This window comes from Rhea americana, unplaced genomic scaffold (assembly GCF_003343005.1).
Source record: "Rhea americana isolate MKP2758 unplaced genomic scaffold, rheAme1 scaffold_46, whole genome shotgun sequence".
Lineage (NCBI taxonomy): Eukaryota > Metazoa > Chordata > Aves > Rheiformes > Rheidae > Rhea > Rhea americana.
In genome coordinates this window covers 1835886-1852296 of record NW_028186601.1, presented here as the reverse complement: position 1 = coordinate 1852296, position 16411 = coordinate 1835886, and the positions used below count along the sequence as shown (strand labels likewise).

The 16411-nt window shown below is 38.3% G+C and overlaps 1 protein-coding gene across 2 annotated transcripts in view; it reads left to right on the top strand.

Moving 5' to 3' along the window:
- Nucleotides 1–16411, top strand: part of ASXL3 (ASXL transcriptional regulator 3) — a 73017-nt gene that overhangs the window by 29895 nt on the left and 26711 nt on the right. The gene's annotated exons all lie outside the window — the stretch shown is intronic.

The following is a 16411-nucleotide window of genomic DNA, read 5'->3' as shown; positions in this document are numbered from 1 at the left end:
ACATGTCTAGCAGTTAAAATAGCGAAGAAGGTCCAAAACACTTTCATTTACACCTCTGTCTGACTTGAGGATGTACATAATCTCATTATTTCAGTGGAGGCTACTCATGTACTTAATTCTAACACGTTCTTAAGCACCTTGCCCAATTAAGGCATTTCATTTTATGCAGATGGCCAGTATCTCTCTTTCTGTGTATTATCTCGAGGATGCAGGTCTCTTAAATGTCTATATCTTAGATCAGTCTATCGAATGCCATGGTTTTATCTTAAAAAATCCACAAAAAAGGAGAAAGTAGAGAAAAATGTCTGATAGGTAAAATCGTATTTTCTCTCCACTGTTCATGGTTTATATTGTAAATGTAGTGGCCTTATTTAAAAGTTTATTATTTTAAAGGTAACAGAACATTAGCATCTCTGGAACTAACAAGCCATTTCTCCTTCCTATTAGAGGTCTTAAAGCAGAGTTTTTGGCAAGAAAATCAAGACATCTGTTGAATTTAATCGTAACTCACTAGTTAAAAGCAACACATTTCTTTCTAATTACTATATCAGGAAATGTTCACGTAATACGTACATCTGAAGTGTTATTTCAACAGTGCAGCACTACATAATTGAACACTACTATTTCCCAAGAGAACTAGTCACAAAAAAGTGGTTGTCAGAAGGCATTTTCAGGCATCTTTATTCTTCTTATGGTTTTCTGTGGGTTTGTATAGCATACCATGTTTTTACTTGCACTTGTATGGCAGGAGTCTCCATACATCTCTGGAGGATTAATGGAAGTGTTAGTCTTCTATATGTGATAGTTTGGGGATTATTTTCTAGTGCTGAGTAAAATAGCAATAAACAGCCCSTAATTCTTACTTTGCAGAAGTCATAATAGTGAAAGAATTGCACCTGTTTTTTGACATTTGCGAATACGTCCCTTGTTGTGTCTAAAGAGCAGCATCTCAGATAACGAAGTGGTGAAAACAAATGACCTGCTGCGCTTTTCCTTCCTGCAGTAAGTGGAAGACACCATTGTAGTGTTCAAGAATCAAGTGAGRAAGAGAGAATTCCAGGCAGGAAGTTCATGTGAGAGTCCGTGGTATTAGTCACTCTTCYTGGACTAGGAAAGGGTTTCTTTGTCTGTTTTTATTTGAACTAAGTAGAATATAAGGCAAGCAAACRTGGGGTGTTCTTTGACTTAGCTGCCCATCTCTGAGGGTTCTGTTTTGTTGTTTTATTTAATATTTTCCATGGTTTGTCTGAAAACTCCTACTCTTGCAGCTCTGAGGTGTTTCTTCTCTGTGTGCTGCTCTGCAGGTGRCTGCTGCCATCTTCCCCAGAGAAAGCTGCATTTCTGTATTGTCATATGAATATAGTATGTGAAGTACTGTAATGAATGGTGCTRTAAAAATGTAATAGAGTTATGCTATTTGTGTGTATATATAGTGATCTGTGAAATAAATTACTAATGAAGTGCAGTCTCATTTAGGCTTTATTACTGCTGCACACAGAACAACCCTATGATGAATGATCTTTTGTCATTTCTGTCATAAACACCATTTTTCTGGGTGGTGTAACTCCTCCTCCTTAAATCGTACTGAGCTGAAGCTTGTCATGCATATGTCAGTTTGAATAAGCAKTTTTAGAAACCATTAGTTAAGGGAGTTGAGGCTTTCCTTTTATTTTGTTCGTGTTAAATATAAATAATTAACGTCTCGCTTAACCTTGGTTACTAATATGCTCAGAAAATGTTCAGGAGCTTCACAGGAAGTGTTTTCTGTTTTTTCTTTTGTTTTTAAGTTTTACAGTTGCTATCAGGGAGTCATGGGAGCCCCTTATGGGTACATGGAACAAAGGCTTAGGAAAGATGTCCCAAGATGCAAAAAGTTGGGATCACTTCTGCTGATGTTGATAATATCCTTTTTCCTACTCCAACTAGCTGAGTTCATTTTTTTCCTTAGGAAAAGATTTATATCATCAGCTATTAATGGTTGAAATTGATTTCAACTTGYATAGTAGTTTAAATTTTATTTCAGTAGCAATATGTAATTCTGTGCATTCAAAATGCCTGTGAAACAAATAGGGCAAGCTGGCAGTTAAAGACAGTTGTTTCCTCAGGGATTTTATTTACTTTCATTAGTGTTCAGAATGAAATACTATGTGGACGTTGTTCAGAGAATAGAAACCATGACSCAGATTTGCCTATTCAGCAGGGTGCTCCAACATTTTGGATCAGTGGAAACTGGGAACCTCATGTCTAGAATCTGAACATCCATATTTTCAGCTCTTTTTCAACCTAATGGATTTAAAGACTCAAAAACCTTAATGCTCTGCTGCTGTGGGAGCCTGTTAGGAGATTCCCCAGGAGAGCTAGATGACCTAGCTGACAATAAAGAAAGCATGTAGGTATCGAAACTCTATGGAAAGCAAGGCACAAAAGATTTCAACTGTCACAAACCCAGCAAAGAATTTTTTTTTTCTGTCAACTCTAATCAGAATATCTGTAGCTGAAGAACAATGGATTTTGATCAGAGAAACCTACTTTTGATATTGATACATCAAGCTGATGATTATGTATAACAGAAGCCTTACTAACAATGCAAATACTCATCTCCAAAGCAGGAAGTTTCTGTCTGTATCCTACTGTTATAGTGCATCTGCTATTGCTATAGTGCATCAGAATCTCTTTGAGCTGAGTTTTAATTAAACAATGAAAATTGTGCAAGGATAGGTTAACAAGGTCTATATGACTGGTTGCTGAAAAAGAGTGGTAGCTGGCAGTACCTTGTTTGCTCCGGCTTTCCTTGTTGCTGCTGTTGAGGCAGTTAAATTCCTGCTATTAAAACTAGGGAAAGCGGAAAARGATGGGAAATATGCCTGTTTAGTAAAACTTCTCTAAGAACAGAAATACTGCTTCATCTGCTTTATAATAGAACAGTCCTTTATTCTCAGAGACCTAAAAAAATAGTCTTTCCTGATGGCTCTTAAAAAGTGCAGCTTTCCAGAATCTGCAAATGCTTAACTACTTTCTGATCTTTCAGAGTTTAACTTTCCTTCCTGTATATTCTCTTGCAGTGGTATTGAGTTCTTCTGAGCCTCTTACAGTTTACAGCTGCCCTGCCCTTTTTACCTAGGATGGGAGTTTCCTCCTGCAAATATAGTCACAAAGGATCCCAAGGCCTCCTGAGACCTGTGTGTCAATTTGCCATACTTGACAAATAAAAGCATTTAAAACAATAGATGATGTCCACCTAAAATTGTATCCTGTCTTAACTTTACTTATGTGATGGAATAAATTTTAGAAATCTTGTATTTTTCTTCCCTGAGTCAACCTACAATTTATAGATAATCAAGATAGTTATTTAAATATGGAATTCTAAATTTAAATATTCTTTAAAAAATACTTAGGCTGTATAATGTTCCAGAAGTGCCTGTGAATATTAGGGTTCATAATAAACTAATCTACTAGATGCAGAAACATAATTTGTAAATCAAAGGACTCTTAAAAGAATCAAAACCTACCCTAATCTCTTTGCTTCTAAGTCAGTGAATCCCCAAATAATACCCATCTTTTGGATCGGTATTGTTATTGTAATATAACTTTACAACATCCCGTSATGTTAAGATCAGCTCTGCATTGTGGTATGTTTAGGTTCTGTGTTTCTGTCTTGGCCTACTCAGTTTTGGTTGATGATGACACTTCCATGTTGATTAAATCTCCATGCAAAGATATCTGCTGACCCTTTGTCAAAAGTGCACACATTGATGTCARTTAGATATTTCATTTATTATATTTAAAACAATTGGAAGTAATTTTTAGGAAGTGATCTACAGAATTCCATTTCAAAAACTCTTTGCTTTTGTGTAGTTTGAATGAGCTTAGTAGCTGTTGCTACAATTTAAACAACAGTAACAAAAGATACCCTTTGTTTTGATATGCCCAAATTATTCATACTCCTGGGTATATCAGTTTGAGGTCCTCAGTGGAGAGAAGGCAATGAATGAGACAAACTTATACTTGCACATAACAAGAAGGGTCAGTCATCTCCCACCCTGACATTTAGTATTTATTTTACTATTTGTGTACAAAAGAATAAAATAAATACTATTTAGTGTATATTTTCCTCTATGAAATTGATGTTGAAAGAGAGTAAGTGAAGCTTTCTTTTCACAGTTCTTTCCCTCTGGCAATATAACCACCTTCATGTTTGCTCTCTACTTCATCTGTACTTTAGGGTGATACTGCCATTGGACTTTTCCAGCATTTTCTTTCGAAGACATCAAACTGTGCAAAAATTATTCTGTGCATATTATTAGCTCCCAAGTTTGTTTTGCATTTCTCTCTATGGAATTACTGTGCTGTTAATAGCTAAATGGTATAGCTATTATAGCTAATGATAGCTATACCTTGTCTTACTTTAGTTGCCTTTCCTGCTAATACTCCAACCTTTTAATTGTGCTTTTCAAAGCAACTGACTGGGTTTTCTGTTATTTACTTTAATATTCATGTAAACATTTGAGTTTTACTCTGAAATAATTTTAAGGTTATGACAAAAGCACTCAGAGGAGAACATTTAAAGTAGATTGAATGTAACATATGTCTTCTGCACCTAAGCACAACTAGGTATATTAAAAAAGCTGTTAAATTGGCACCCCTGTGTGTGTAGTAATTGAAGGTCATTTTATGCCACATTTCTCCCTTTAGCTGACATGTTTTCTTTGGTTTTATTGGTTAGTGTGGATTGTGTAACATTGTTATAATGTGCTTTGTTTGTACAGCTTTCTGGATTGTTTTAAAGTAAGTGTCTTTAGACTAGATGGATGAAGAAATACCAAAGCTTTCTTCTCRGTGAGACTTTGGGGCTCTACATCGTGAATTCTGCCAGTCAGAAGTGTTTGGAAAGGTTACTACCCTCAACTAGTAGTCTCCGAGTCTGGAAGGACTACTACACTCTGTCCTTGAGCTGCARGTTACTACCTTTTTACCAGACTCAGCTCTATGGATGATATGGCTGCACATTTCACTGTTGTGTGTATTAATAAACACACATCAGTTTTGCTTCGCATGAATTGAAGGCTAAAGGTTCTTAATTCATAATTGTTGGTGGTGTTACCTAAAGGAATTCTAAAGTCTTTCAGCCTCCCTAATGCAGTCTGCTAGGGATCATTGCAAATACACTGCAGTCTGGCTGCTGTGATTGATATAGTAATGGAATTCATGCTTCCTTCCATGTTTGCAGTAGTGCTTAGAGGTCCTCCTTGGTGTCAATACTACTATATGTGTAAATAGAAAGTTTTACATTTTTGAAAAGCATCTTGTTTTGGCATTTCTGCAACCTTGGTCACTGTAGTTCAGAAGTGTGAACTGGTATTTTTCACCATACAGCATTCATGCTGTGCAAGCTCTTGTGTCATTTCTAAAGCCCTTGCTACAGTCTCTTGTCATACATATAATGTCTCACCTTTACAAACAAGCATTGCAAAGGTGTTAACAAAGCTATTGCAGTTGCACTGGTGTGCAGCAAGGCTCAACTTAGTTATAACCTCTAGTGGGACACAGCAATGACGCTGTGCCAGCTGAAAGCTGTGAATCCAGGAGCTGTGGCTGTCTCTCCAGCATCCTTTGTAAGTGTTTCTGGTGTGAGACAGGCCCTGTACTCATGGTTGTTCCCCTGATGTGAACTAGTGAAGCTTTTGTTCTTCTATCCTTCACTCCATACAAATTCTATAAAGTGTACTGCATGGCTTTTACTCCCCTCCCCCCCACCCCAAAGGGATATGTGTATTCAATACAAGTTCCATTTACATTGGATAGAATATGAGTGCTTTAAAAACAGAAAAGAATTCTTCACCACCAGTGGGAAAGTACTTGTACAAATGCACTTTTAAAAGACTCTGTGCTAAGAAGTGTGTTATGAGAGTATAACTAATATGTGGGCCATAATAGTAACGTATATGGACACAAGGGATTGGCATTCTTCAAATTGTGTGTCTATTAAGGATGTGTGGCAGTACAGTAAGGTATAGTGTTTCAATTGTTCCTTGCTAGTAAAGTAGTAATAATTAAGTGGTAAGACCTGGTCTGCAGTGCCTCCAGTGTCACCAGTGCAGGGCTGCACTGGAATTAAATAGAGGACAGAATATTCCTAGAATTCAGAACTAAAAGATAGCCCAGGACTTAAACATATGATGTTGGATGCAGGTGATGGGAAAAGTGAGCAAGCTGAAGTGATCTATCCATCCCTTGTTCTCTTGTCTCTCTCTCTTTTTCTCTCTGTTGTTATCACTCTAACTCCTTATGTATCATAAATATGGAATGAAATAATAAGATTAGTAGAAAATTGTCAAACATGGCATTTGCATGGTATCTTTTAATACTTCGGACTTGATTAAAGAAAAGGGGGGAAAATTAGTAGGTTTTTAACCCATTTATTTCAGAAGATGACTCTTCTTTGTCTTGGAATTTCCTGAGCTCGAAGTTTCTTTAGCATGTTTTTTCTTAAGGCATACCGTCATTTTTTGTTTAGGAAGGCAATGCTTTCAAATGGCTAGAGAAAAGGGATAGGACACAATATTTTCATTTCTGCCACTCATCACAAATAACTGACTAATTTTAGATGATTACCTGTAACATCCCCTCACCTCCTGTTTCTCACGGTCAAAGACATATACATTTTGTTTTATCAGAAGGTAAGTTAATAGACTCTGGCTTACATTTGTCTTTCTGTACCTTCCCCAACTTGTGAGCATTGCTGGACAATTTAATAAATTTTACTGTCACAAAATCACCAACCTCTTTTTCTAACAAAGTTTCATACATGCTTGCCTTGATCACAACCTATAGATGTTTCTCTATTCAATTTTTTTTCCTTTGGCTTTTATAGCTTTATTTGTAGTTTGTTACGTGTTCTGACATGCTTTGGTTTGGTACTTGTGTGATGAATGCAATAGAAAAACAAATTTTAATTGCAATTTCTCTAACTTGAATGCAATTGGAAGATATTGTTTGCTGAACTTTCTGGGTTTTGTTATATTTTATTTGTTTTTTTGCTTTACATTTCCATTTTGGCAGGTTTTTTATTCTTTAAATTTTTCATTTAATTTTTTGCATCTCAGCTCAAAAAGATTGGATTCTATTACTGTTGTTGACACTACAGTGTATTGGAATGAATATAGCCATCCCACTTGTCTTCTTGATTTAGACAAGGTCTAAGTTAACAAGTCACATTTCATTTTGAAAACATATGTTTGCARTTCTTCAGTCTTACTCGGCATATTTCCTGCTTTTGGGGAGAAGGAAAAAGTCTTTGTTTCTTTCTTTAAAGATTCTTCTTCCTTTTCTTCTCTTCCTCTCTGAAGCAAATATTCTGGCAGTAGTAGATTTTATTTGTATGGATCGATTAAATCAGGACTAAATTAAAGATAGCCATATTCTGGGTCAGGTTATACTGTATTGCTAGAAGATGAGAGCTGCAGAATAGCGATTGTACTGAGTGAACAATAGCAGTAAGTTTTTTTACACCGAAATTGCTGAGAGACATAATTTAAATAGGTATTTTCCCTTGTTAGCTACCTTAAGTRCAAAGTTGAGGTGGCTGAATTTGTGGGCAAAATAATTCTGAGAGCAGTCCGTAAATCAGATGCGTGTATTACTGTATCCCTTTGTGTGGACATTTCTGTCTTATCATTCTTTTACCTCTGAGCTTTAGTACAGTCTGTTTTATATCGCAGGTCCTCATCAGCTGCATCTTCTCAGAAGCAATTTTCTTATACTCCCATTTTCCTACTTTAAACTCAGAACCTCTTTCATTGTCATCATCTTTAAATACATGGAAACTGTTTTAGAAAGGAGAGCTTTTTCTTCAAAGTTACAGTACTGTGTGTAAATGTGTACATGTATTTTTGTGTTTGAGATGAGTCTCTAAATGTTCTTTATCTTCAGGCAAAGAAGCAGTTGCTATCCTTTTGTCTCTGTGTTTTTGGCAAGTCCTAACTGGTTTTAAAAATGCACTGCAGCTCCAACTGCATTACTTCTCTCACATTCTTACCATCTGTGTCCTCAAGATCTGAAATATGTGTTTTGTACTAAACTTGGTGATTTTAAACTTCTTTACTATTCTTCCCCACCCTTTTTTTTCCCTCATCTACTATACTCTGCTTTTCTTTCCACCTATTTCTCTTTGCTTTCTTCGTATTTATTAAACTATCRTTGAAGGTTTACCTTTCTTCAGGAAAGATGGACAGGAAAGACAAACGGGGTGGGAGGGTTGCCTTTTATGGGAAGTAGCAGCTTATATGTATGGAGCTCTTCTCTGGGGTAGAGAACAGTCTCACTGAGAGGTTGTGGGTCAGGATCAGAGGAGAGGCCTTTGACATTGGTGASATTGTGAGAATTTGTTACAGACCACCTGATCAGGATGAGGAAATGGACAGAGTCTCTTTTAAACAATTTGAGGAAGTCCTGGTTCTTATGGGGAACTTTAACCTCTGTTGTATCTGCTGGAAGGACAGCATGGTGGGATGCAAACAGGGAGATTTCTGGAGAGTGTCAGGAATAACTTCTTGAGACTGGTAATGGATGGACCAACTGGGGGTGATGCACAGCTGGATCTGCTATTTACTGAGATGGAAGAATTGATTGGACTTGTGATAACCAACAGTCTTGCTAACCTTGGCTATGAAATAGTGKAGTTCAAGATTCTGAGGGGAGTGAAGGGAATGAGGAAAGTGAGTACATACTCTGGTCTTAAGGTGAGCTGACTTTGGCTTATTAAGGGATCCAGTAGGTGGTATCYCGTTGGAGGCAGCTCTGGAGGGCAAAAGAGCTCAGGAAAGCTGGCTGTTCTTTAAGAATATCATCCTCTAAGTACAAGAAGGGCCCATCCCGATACTTAGGAAAACAGGTATATGTTTCAGGAGACCACCTTGGCTAAACATGTGACACATGAACAGGGTCCAGTGCAAAAAAGTAGMTGGAGGTGGAATTTGGAATGGGCTCCAAAGGAGGATTTTAGAAACATTACCTCAGCATATAGGGATAATAGGAAAGCCAAACATCCAATGAAGTTGAGAGTTAGGGGAGTCAAGGGGAGCATGAAAGCTACTGCTACGTTTGTGCTAATAGGCTAAACAAGGAAAATTTGGAGCCGTTGCTGAATGCAGTGGCTGATTTAGAGACAGTGGGCACAGATAAGACYAGCATACTTTGTGCCTTTTTTGCTTCAGTCTTCACCAGAAAGGTCTCCCAGGCTTCCAAGCTTTGTGAAAGGATTCAAGGAGAACTACCAGCAGTAGGTGAGGACTGAGTAGGCATTATTTGTGAGATCTTGACACATAGAGGTCCAGCTCAATGGGCTATTTCCAAAGGTGCTGAGAGAATTTTCCAGTGCCTTTGGAAGGCTGTTCTATAACATCTTAAAAAGGTCATGGAGATCAGGGAAGGTCCCCAATGACTGTAGAAAGAAAACATTGCACCCACCTTCAAAAAAAGGCCAAAAGAACAGTCTGAGGAACTACAAGCTGGTCGGCCTCACTTTGGTCCCTGGAAAAATCATAGAGCAAGTCCTCTTGGAACACATTTCTAGATGTGTGAAGGAAAATAAGGTGATTGGGAATAGTCAGCATGGATTGACCAAGGGTAAATCGTGTCTTCTRTGATAAAATGACTAGATTTATGGATAAGGTGAGAGCAACAGATATAACTTAACTCAACTTTAGCAAGGCTTTTGGTACAATATGTTTCCCRTAGTATTCTCCTCTCTAAGTTAGGACATTACAGTCTGAATGGGTGGGCAACCAGATGGGTAAAAAGTGGTTGGATGACTGGGCTCAGAGTGTAGTGGTTTATAGGTCATATTCTGCCTGGATACTGTAGTAAGTGAAGTACTGCAGGAGTATCAGGAATACAGTGGAACCTGTCTTGTTTAATATCTTTATCAGTGACCTGGAGGATACAGTGTAGTATACTCTTTTCAGATTTGTATATGAAATCAAATTGGGGGACCAGTAAATAGGGTAGATAGCAGAGCTACTATTTAGCAGGCACTAAACAAGTTAGAGGAATGTGCCAGCAGGAACCCTTATGAAATGCAACGGCAAGTGCAGAGTTGTGCACCTGGGAAAGAAGAACCCCTTGCAACTATACTGGCTAGGAGCTGGTTATCTGGGGAGCAGCTCTGCTGAAAAGGACTTGGAATTCTGGGTAGGCAGCAAGCTGAGCATGAGCCAGCGGTGTACCCTGGCAGCAAAGGTGGCTGGGCTGTGGGCTGTGTTAAAAAGAATGTAGCCAGCAGGTGAAGGAAAGTGATTATGTCCCTCTGTTCAGTACTTGTGAGACCCTGTCTGTCAAGAAGGACGCTGACATATTGAAGCAAGTCCAGTGGARGCCTACAAGGATGTTTAGGAGGGTACAGCACAGGAGAGGTTGGGAGAGCTAAATTTATTCACACTGAAGAGGAGAAGGCTCAGCGCAGATCTTATGGCAGTCCACAGCTAGCTAATGGGAAGGTGTAGAGAAGACCAAGCTTCTGTAGAGAACATAGAGTCRTAGAATGGAAAGGTTGGAAGGGACCTCTGGAGGTCATCTAGTCCAAGCCTCAGCATAGCCCGTACGAGGATTGAACCCACAACCTTGGCATTAGCGGCAGCACACTCTAACCAACTGAGCTAAACCTGCCCCCAAAATGCTCTTGAATATGGTCAGCATCTCAACACATCTGTGAGATGCATTCACAGAATCAGTAAGGCTAGAAGGGACCTCTGGAGATCATCTAGTCCAACCTCCCAAAGATTTCCTGCTGCTGGTTTCAGTGGGGCTTGAACCCAGGACCTTCAGCATGCAAAGCAGATGCAATAACCACTACACTATCTCTCTGCCCCTAGAACAACTTCCTCTTGGAGGCATGCAGTGATAGCATGAGAGACTATGGACACAAGCTAAAACTTGGGAAATTCTAATTTAGTATCAGGATAATACTGTCACAGAGCCATTAAGTGCTGGAAAAGGCTGTGGAAGCTCCATTCTTTTCAGAACTCAAGTAGACAAGGCCCTGAGAAATCTACTGTAACTGGACTGGCTTTGAAGATTAGATGACCTCTGGTCATGGTCTGGGATTAATGTCCTACAACTACATGCTTCTATTCATGATTCTGTATAGCTACAGCTTATTCTCTATCCTTAGTCCTGTCAGAGAAGAGGTGCTAATTTCTTTGTTATCTTCTGGATTTTTTGTTCCATTATTGCCCTTTTTTTTCGGGATTTGAAATCTGAGCCCTGTGTGTTTGTGAATGGGTGGSTCCTTTTTTCTTTTCTTTTTTTTTYCCCTTCCCCTAACATGCTGTGTTTGTCTTGCTCYAGATTTCCCAGTCTCTTATCAATTCTCCACAGGTTTTCACAGTTTTGGGACTGGTTCAAGTAATTYTCTAGGAGCTCTACAGTGAAGTTTGTGAGAGATTTTTGATATTTTAAAATACCTGACTCATGCTCATGCTTTCTAGGTAGTTCATTCCTTATTTGAAGATGAAATCTTTCCCTTTTCCATTTTTATGAATTGCAATAGCTGCCTAATCACAAGTGACCCACTTAATGAAGATTAGTGCAAAAAAAAAGCATTGCAAATGTCAAACTCCTCTGCATAATCCATCAGTCATTATTTTTTTCTGTTCAATAATGAACTAACCGTTTAACATTATTTAAGATGATTTCTTACTGCTTTTGTTTTTCTTTGTTTGTATATCTCATTTTGTGACTTGGCTTCTGATTTTTACCCCTAGATAAAGTGTACTGCCAAGTTCCTCCTTTGAATGTACTTCTTTCTTGTTTTGGAGATGACTGAAAAATTTGTACTTTAAGATAATAGGCTCCTATCTCTTTTTTTGTTTTTTCCTCCTTCAATAAAATAATTTGCAGATGTACTTTCTCTTTATCACAGAATCACAGGATGGTGGAGGCTGGAAGGGACCTCCGGAGATCATCTAGTCCAACCCCTTTGCTCAAGCAGGTCACCTAGAGCATGTTAGACAGGATCGYGTCCAGGCAGGTTTTGAATATCTCCAGAGAAGGAGGCTCCACCTCTCTGGGCAACCTGGTCCAGTGCTTTGTCACTCTCACAATAAAGTAGTTCTTCCTTATATCGAGGTGGAGAATACTCCTGTGTTTCACTTTGTGCCCTCAAAGGCAACCCTCTTGTCCTGTCACTTGGCACCGCTGAAAAGAGTCCGGCCCCATCCTTTTGTCACTCTCTCTTAAGATATTTGTAGACTTTGGTAAGATCCCCTCTCAGTCCTCTCTTCTCTATGCTAAACAGGCCCAACTCTTGCAGCCTTTCCTCCAGTCCCCTAATCATCTTCATTGCCCTATGCTGGACTGTCTCCAGTAGATCATGTCTCTTGTCCTGGAGAGCCCAGAACTGGGTACAGTACTCCAGATGTGGCCTCACCAGGGCTGAATAGAGGGGCAGGATCACCTCCCTCCACCTCCTGGCAACASTCCTCTTAATGCACCCCAGGATACCATTGGCCTCTTGGCTACAAGGGCACATTGCTGGCTCATGGTTAACTTGTCCACCAGAACTCCCAGGTACTTTTCTGCAGAGCTGCTTTCCCCAAAGCAGGTCAACCCCCAACCTATACTGGTGCRTGGGGTTATTTCTCCCTAGATGCAGGACCTTGCACTTCCCTTTGYTGAACTTCTTGAGGTTCTTCTCTACCTAAATTTATGTTTCTGTAAAGAATTCACAGAATTCTTAATTCCTTAAAAAAACCTTGTACAGATACTTATCCAAGAATTTATGGAGTCTAGTGTTTTATTTTGCTGTTCACTGCATGGCAGCTTCCATTTGAGATGTTTTCATTTTGCTGTCCTCAACTTTCCTATTGGCCTCCCTTACATAGTTTTTTAGGGGACCCAGTGGGGCCACTTACGAATCCCCATATATTTCCTTTTCCTGGATGTCCAAAGTGTTCTCCTTGCCACTTCTGAGTAAAACACAATTATTGAATTAACTATCAAATCTGCAGGTACTTCTCGTGGACTCCTGATTTCTGTCTTTCTGTAYGTTTCTCTGACAGTATGTTTACCCACAAATTGAGAGGTAACCCAATCCTGAGTTCTGTGATGCGGCGTTCTAAACTAGACTTTTAACCTTAATGGTGATAGTGGGGATTTAGTGCAGGAACACATTTATTGTTTTATGCTGAATATAATGATCTGGTTTATTCTACTGATAGTTTCTAAATTAGCTTTGAAAAGACAATACGGTCATGATTATGGACAGCACAATGGAAACACCTGTTCAATGAACAGTTAAGCAACAGCAACAAAGAGGCTGCATTAAAAAGAGAAAATACCTTTTCGTTAAATAAATAGTGTTATGTCATCATCTTGAATACTGAGTATGGCCAGTATGGCTAGGGAAAGGATCCAGAGAAGGGCAGTAAAAATTATGTCAGCCATAAAAGTTTTTTTTTTTTTTTTTTAAGAAAATATATTGGATTTCGGTTTTTATTCTACCTGAACCAAATTAAATGTGAAGAACAACAGATTTAATTACAATCAAGTGCTGTATTTCATTCAATAGACAACTAACCCATGGAAATCTTTTGCATGCTAAAAGTAAGCATTGATTGTTKGCAGAGTTTATCAGCTATAAATAGAAAATGGTTGAAGCATATATATGAGTAGTAGCTGCAGTTGCATTAAATGGGCTAAAATATTTATGAGAAGTAAAAATCCCCCTTTTCAGGCATATGCCAGCTAAGTTAAATAGAAATAGAAAACTTCTGCTTTGTCAGCTTTCCTTGAAATTGGCCATTATGGGATCTTTTGCAGCTTTCTTTACATCATCGCTTCCTTGCGATTTTTCAAGGGTCAGTTGAACCTTTCATTTTATCTAGTATCKTTGCCACCATATGGTACCACTGCTATATTAGCGACTACTGAAAAATAGAGTTTCTTTGCTTAACATTGAGTTGTGTAGCAGAAAAACTGTCATTTTATTACAAATACAGCCATTGTTTAACAGAACTTACAGATTTTCTGTGACAACTACAGCTGCTTTTCCTTTCCTTCCCCAGGCACATTCACACCCATTCTCTATTATAGACTTGCCAACTGTTACAACATCGTTTTAGTTTGGTTCCATTTATCACATCTCTTTGAATTGGAGTTGTATACGTGGAAAAATGACTTTTAGAGAGGTAATGGCATGCTTGAACAGTGAGGCAATATCTTCTGGAAATAAAAAACTTTCTCAGTGATTTGCATACAAGAAATACATGCAAGATTTTTTTTAAGTATTTTTCAGATGGATACAAGTTAAGTTTTATTGCTATCAACTATTATTTGACAGGGAGATCTTTAGCTATGGAGAACTTGACACAGTTAGTTCCCAGATCATTAGCCAAAGTATTGAGCAGGAGAATCACTGTTTTCCAGCTTAGAGAAGTGGAAGCAGATCTTGTTAGAGGTTTCTGAAGAGTGTGTAAGTCAGAAATTAAACAATCCAGAGACTGACAAGAGCAAATATAAACAATATTAAGTTCTGTTTCCTTTGTTAGCACCTCATACATTTTGTGATAGTAGCAAGTTTTTCTAGAAARCATTGGTATGGACAAAGCATATGGTCTTCTAATAGTACTTTTTACAGCCACACTGGAGATATATAATGTATTTCCAAGTGGTAGTCTTTGACTGTTAGACTTCATGACAAGTCTGTTCTACAGGGATGGTTCACTCGGCCTCAAGAGTAGAAGTATCTTGCTTGGCTTTTGATATACCTCTGCTATCAACTACTAGCAAAGGAGTTGTTSATGGAATATATGATTTCTTTCCAGCCATCATGAAGAATAAGTGTGATGGCTGTTACAAACGGTGTATGTTTGAGAAAGATGGGTCCAGAGAACAAAAGTGTGAAATAAGCAGAGCTGGGAGATGGTGCTGAGAAGGTGCAATACTCCATGAATAACATCCACTTAAGATGTTTAGGAACTAAGTGCAATCCATGGTTTGAGTAGTGTACAGGCAAAGCTAAGTCATTATTTTACCAAATCACATTATTGCTGAAAATCATACTGTCCAGATGGCTGGTTGCTTCAGCGGTGAATCAGTACCTGTGGTCAGTCAGTTGGCCAGATAGATTAGATTGCATACAGTGACTTGGYTGGAAGCTTACTTAAAACCTAAGAGGATATGGAGGGCTTTAGGATAGAATACAAGTATTGTCTAAGTACTTTTCTTTAAAAAAAGAGGCTGACAATTGATCAGAAGAAAATTAAGTGTGAGAGCACTTTTGATTTTCTTTTTAATGCTGATGTAAACAACGGCAACTTGATATACTTATTTTCAGTTTGCGATCAGCCCCCATATTCATAACCCACAAATCCTTTTCTACAGAAGTGTTACCTAGCCAGTCAGTCCCATTTTGGAGATCCATTTTGTATTTATTTAATAAATCATTTCTTCCCACATCTGGAACTTTGCATCTGGCTCTATTGAGTTGTCCTACTTAACCCAATTGTTTCCAGTTGCTGCCACCTAATTAGAATTTCATCAAGTCTATATATCTCAGCTTGCTTAAGAAAATGTCACGTAGAACAGTATTGTTAAAACTTTTGTTGTTTCTCTTGTAGCACAAGGCCTTTTATGCTGTCAGAAAGAAGCTGACATGATTTGACGTGATTTGTTCTTGACAAATCTGTGTTGGCTGTTGCTCAGCTTCTTGTTATCTTCCAGGCAGTTGTGTATAGTGCAATTTTATGTTCTTTAATCATTGCATATATTCTCCAGAATAAAAAGCTAGGGGGAGCAAGCAAGACTTTAAACATAGGCATCTAGTGCCRGTTGAGAATGGGCTATGATATGTAGTCTAGTACCTGACTGCTTCTTCAGAAGAGTGCACTGTAGATTCTGGGATGCATCTGCCAGCTTGATATGAACATCTTAGGTTCTCAAAAAGATTGGATGCATATCTATAAACAACAGAGTTGTTCTGAGGCTGGCTTAGTCTTTAAGAAACAAGTGATAGATAGGTGAGACGTACATTTTTACATATATGTATATGTTTGTGTGTGTATATCCTATATTTTTACAGCTGTCCCACTCTCCTCAGTGCTCCATGCCTTCTGAAATGTGACTTTTATCAGTTCTGAAATAGAGTAATCATTGGGCATTTAACAGGCTTAGGTCCATCAAGGCTATCTGATTTGAATACACTTAAATAACGTTTACTCAACTCCTTGTTTATTCGAGGATGACAGCTTACCTTTTGCTGATGGTATTAATTGTATTAAGCACCTCAGTCCAACAGATTTTCAGTGAGGATGGGTGCGAAAAAAGGCATTATGAATATCGGCTTTGTCTACATATCCCTCTGAAGTTTTTTCTCTTTGTCAACCAGTGGACTAACTTTTTCTTTCATCATCTTCTT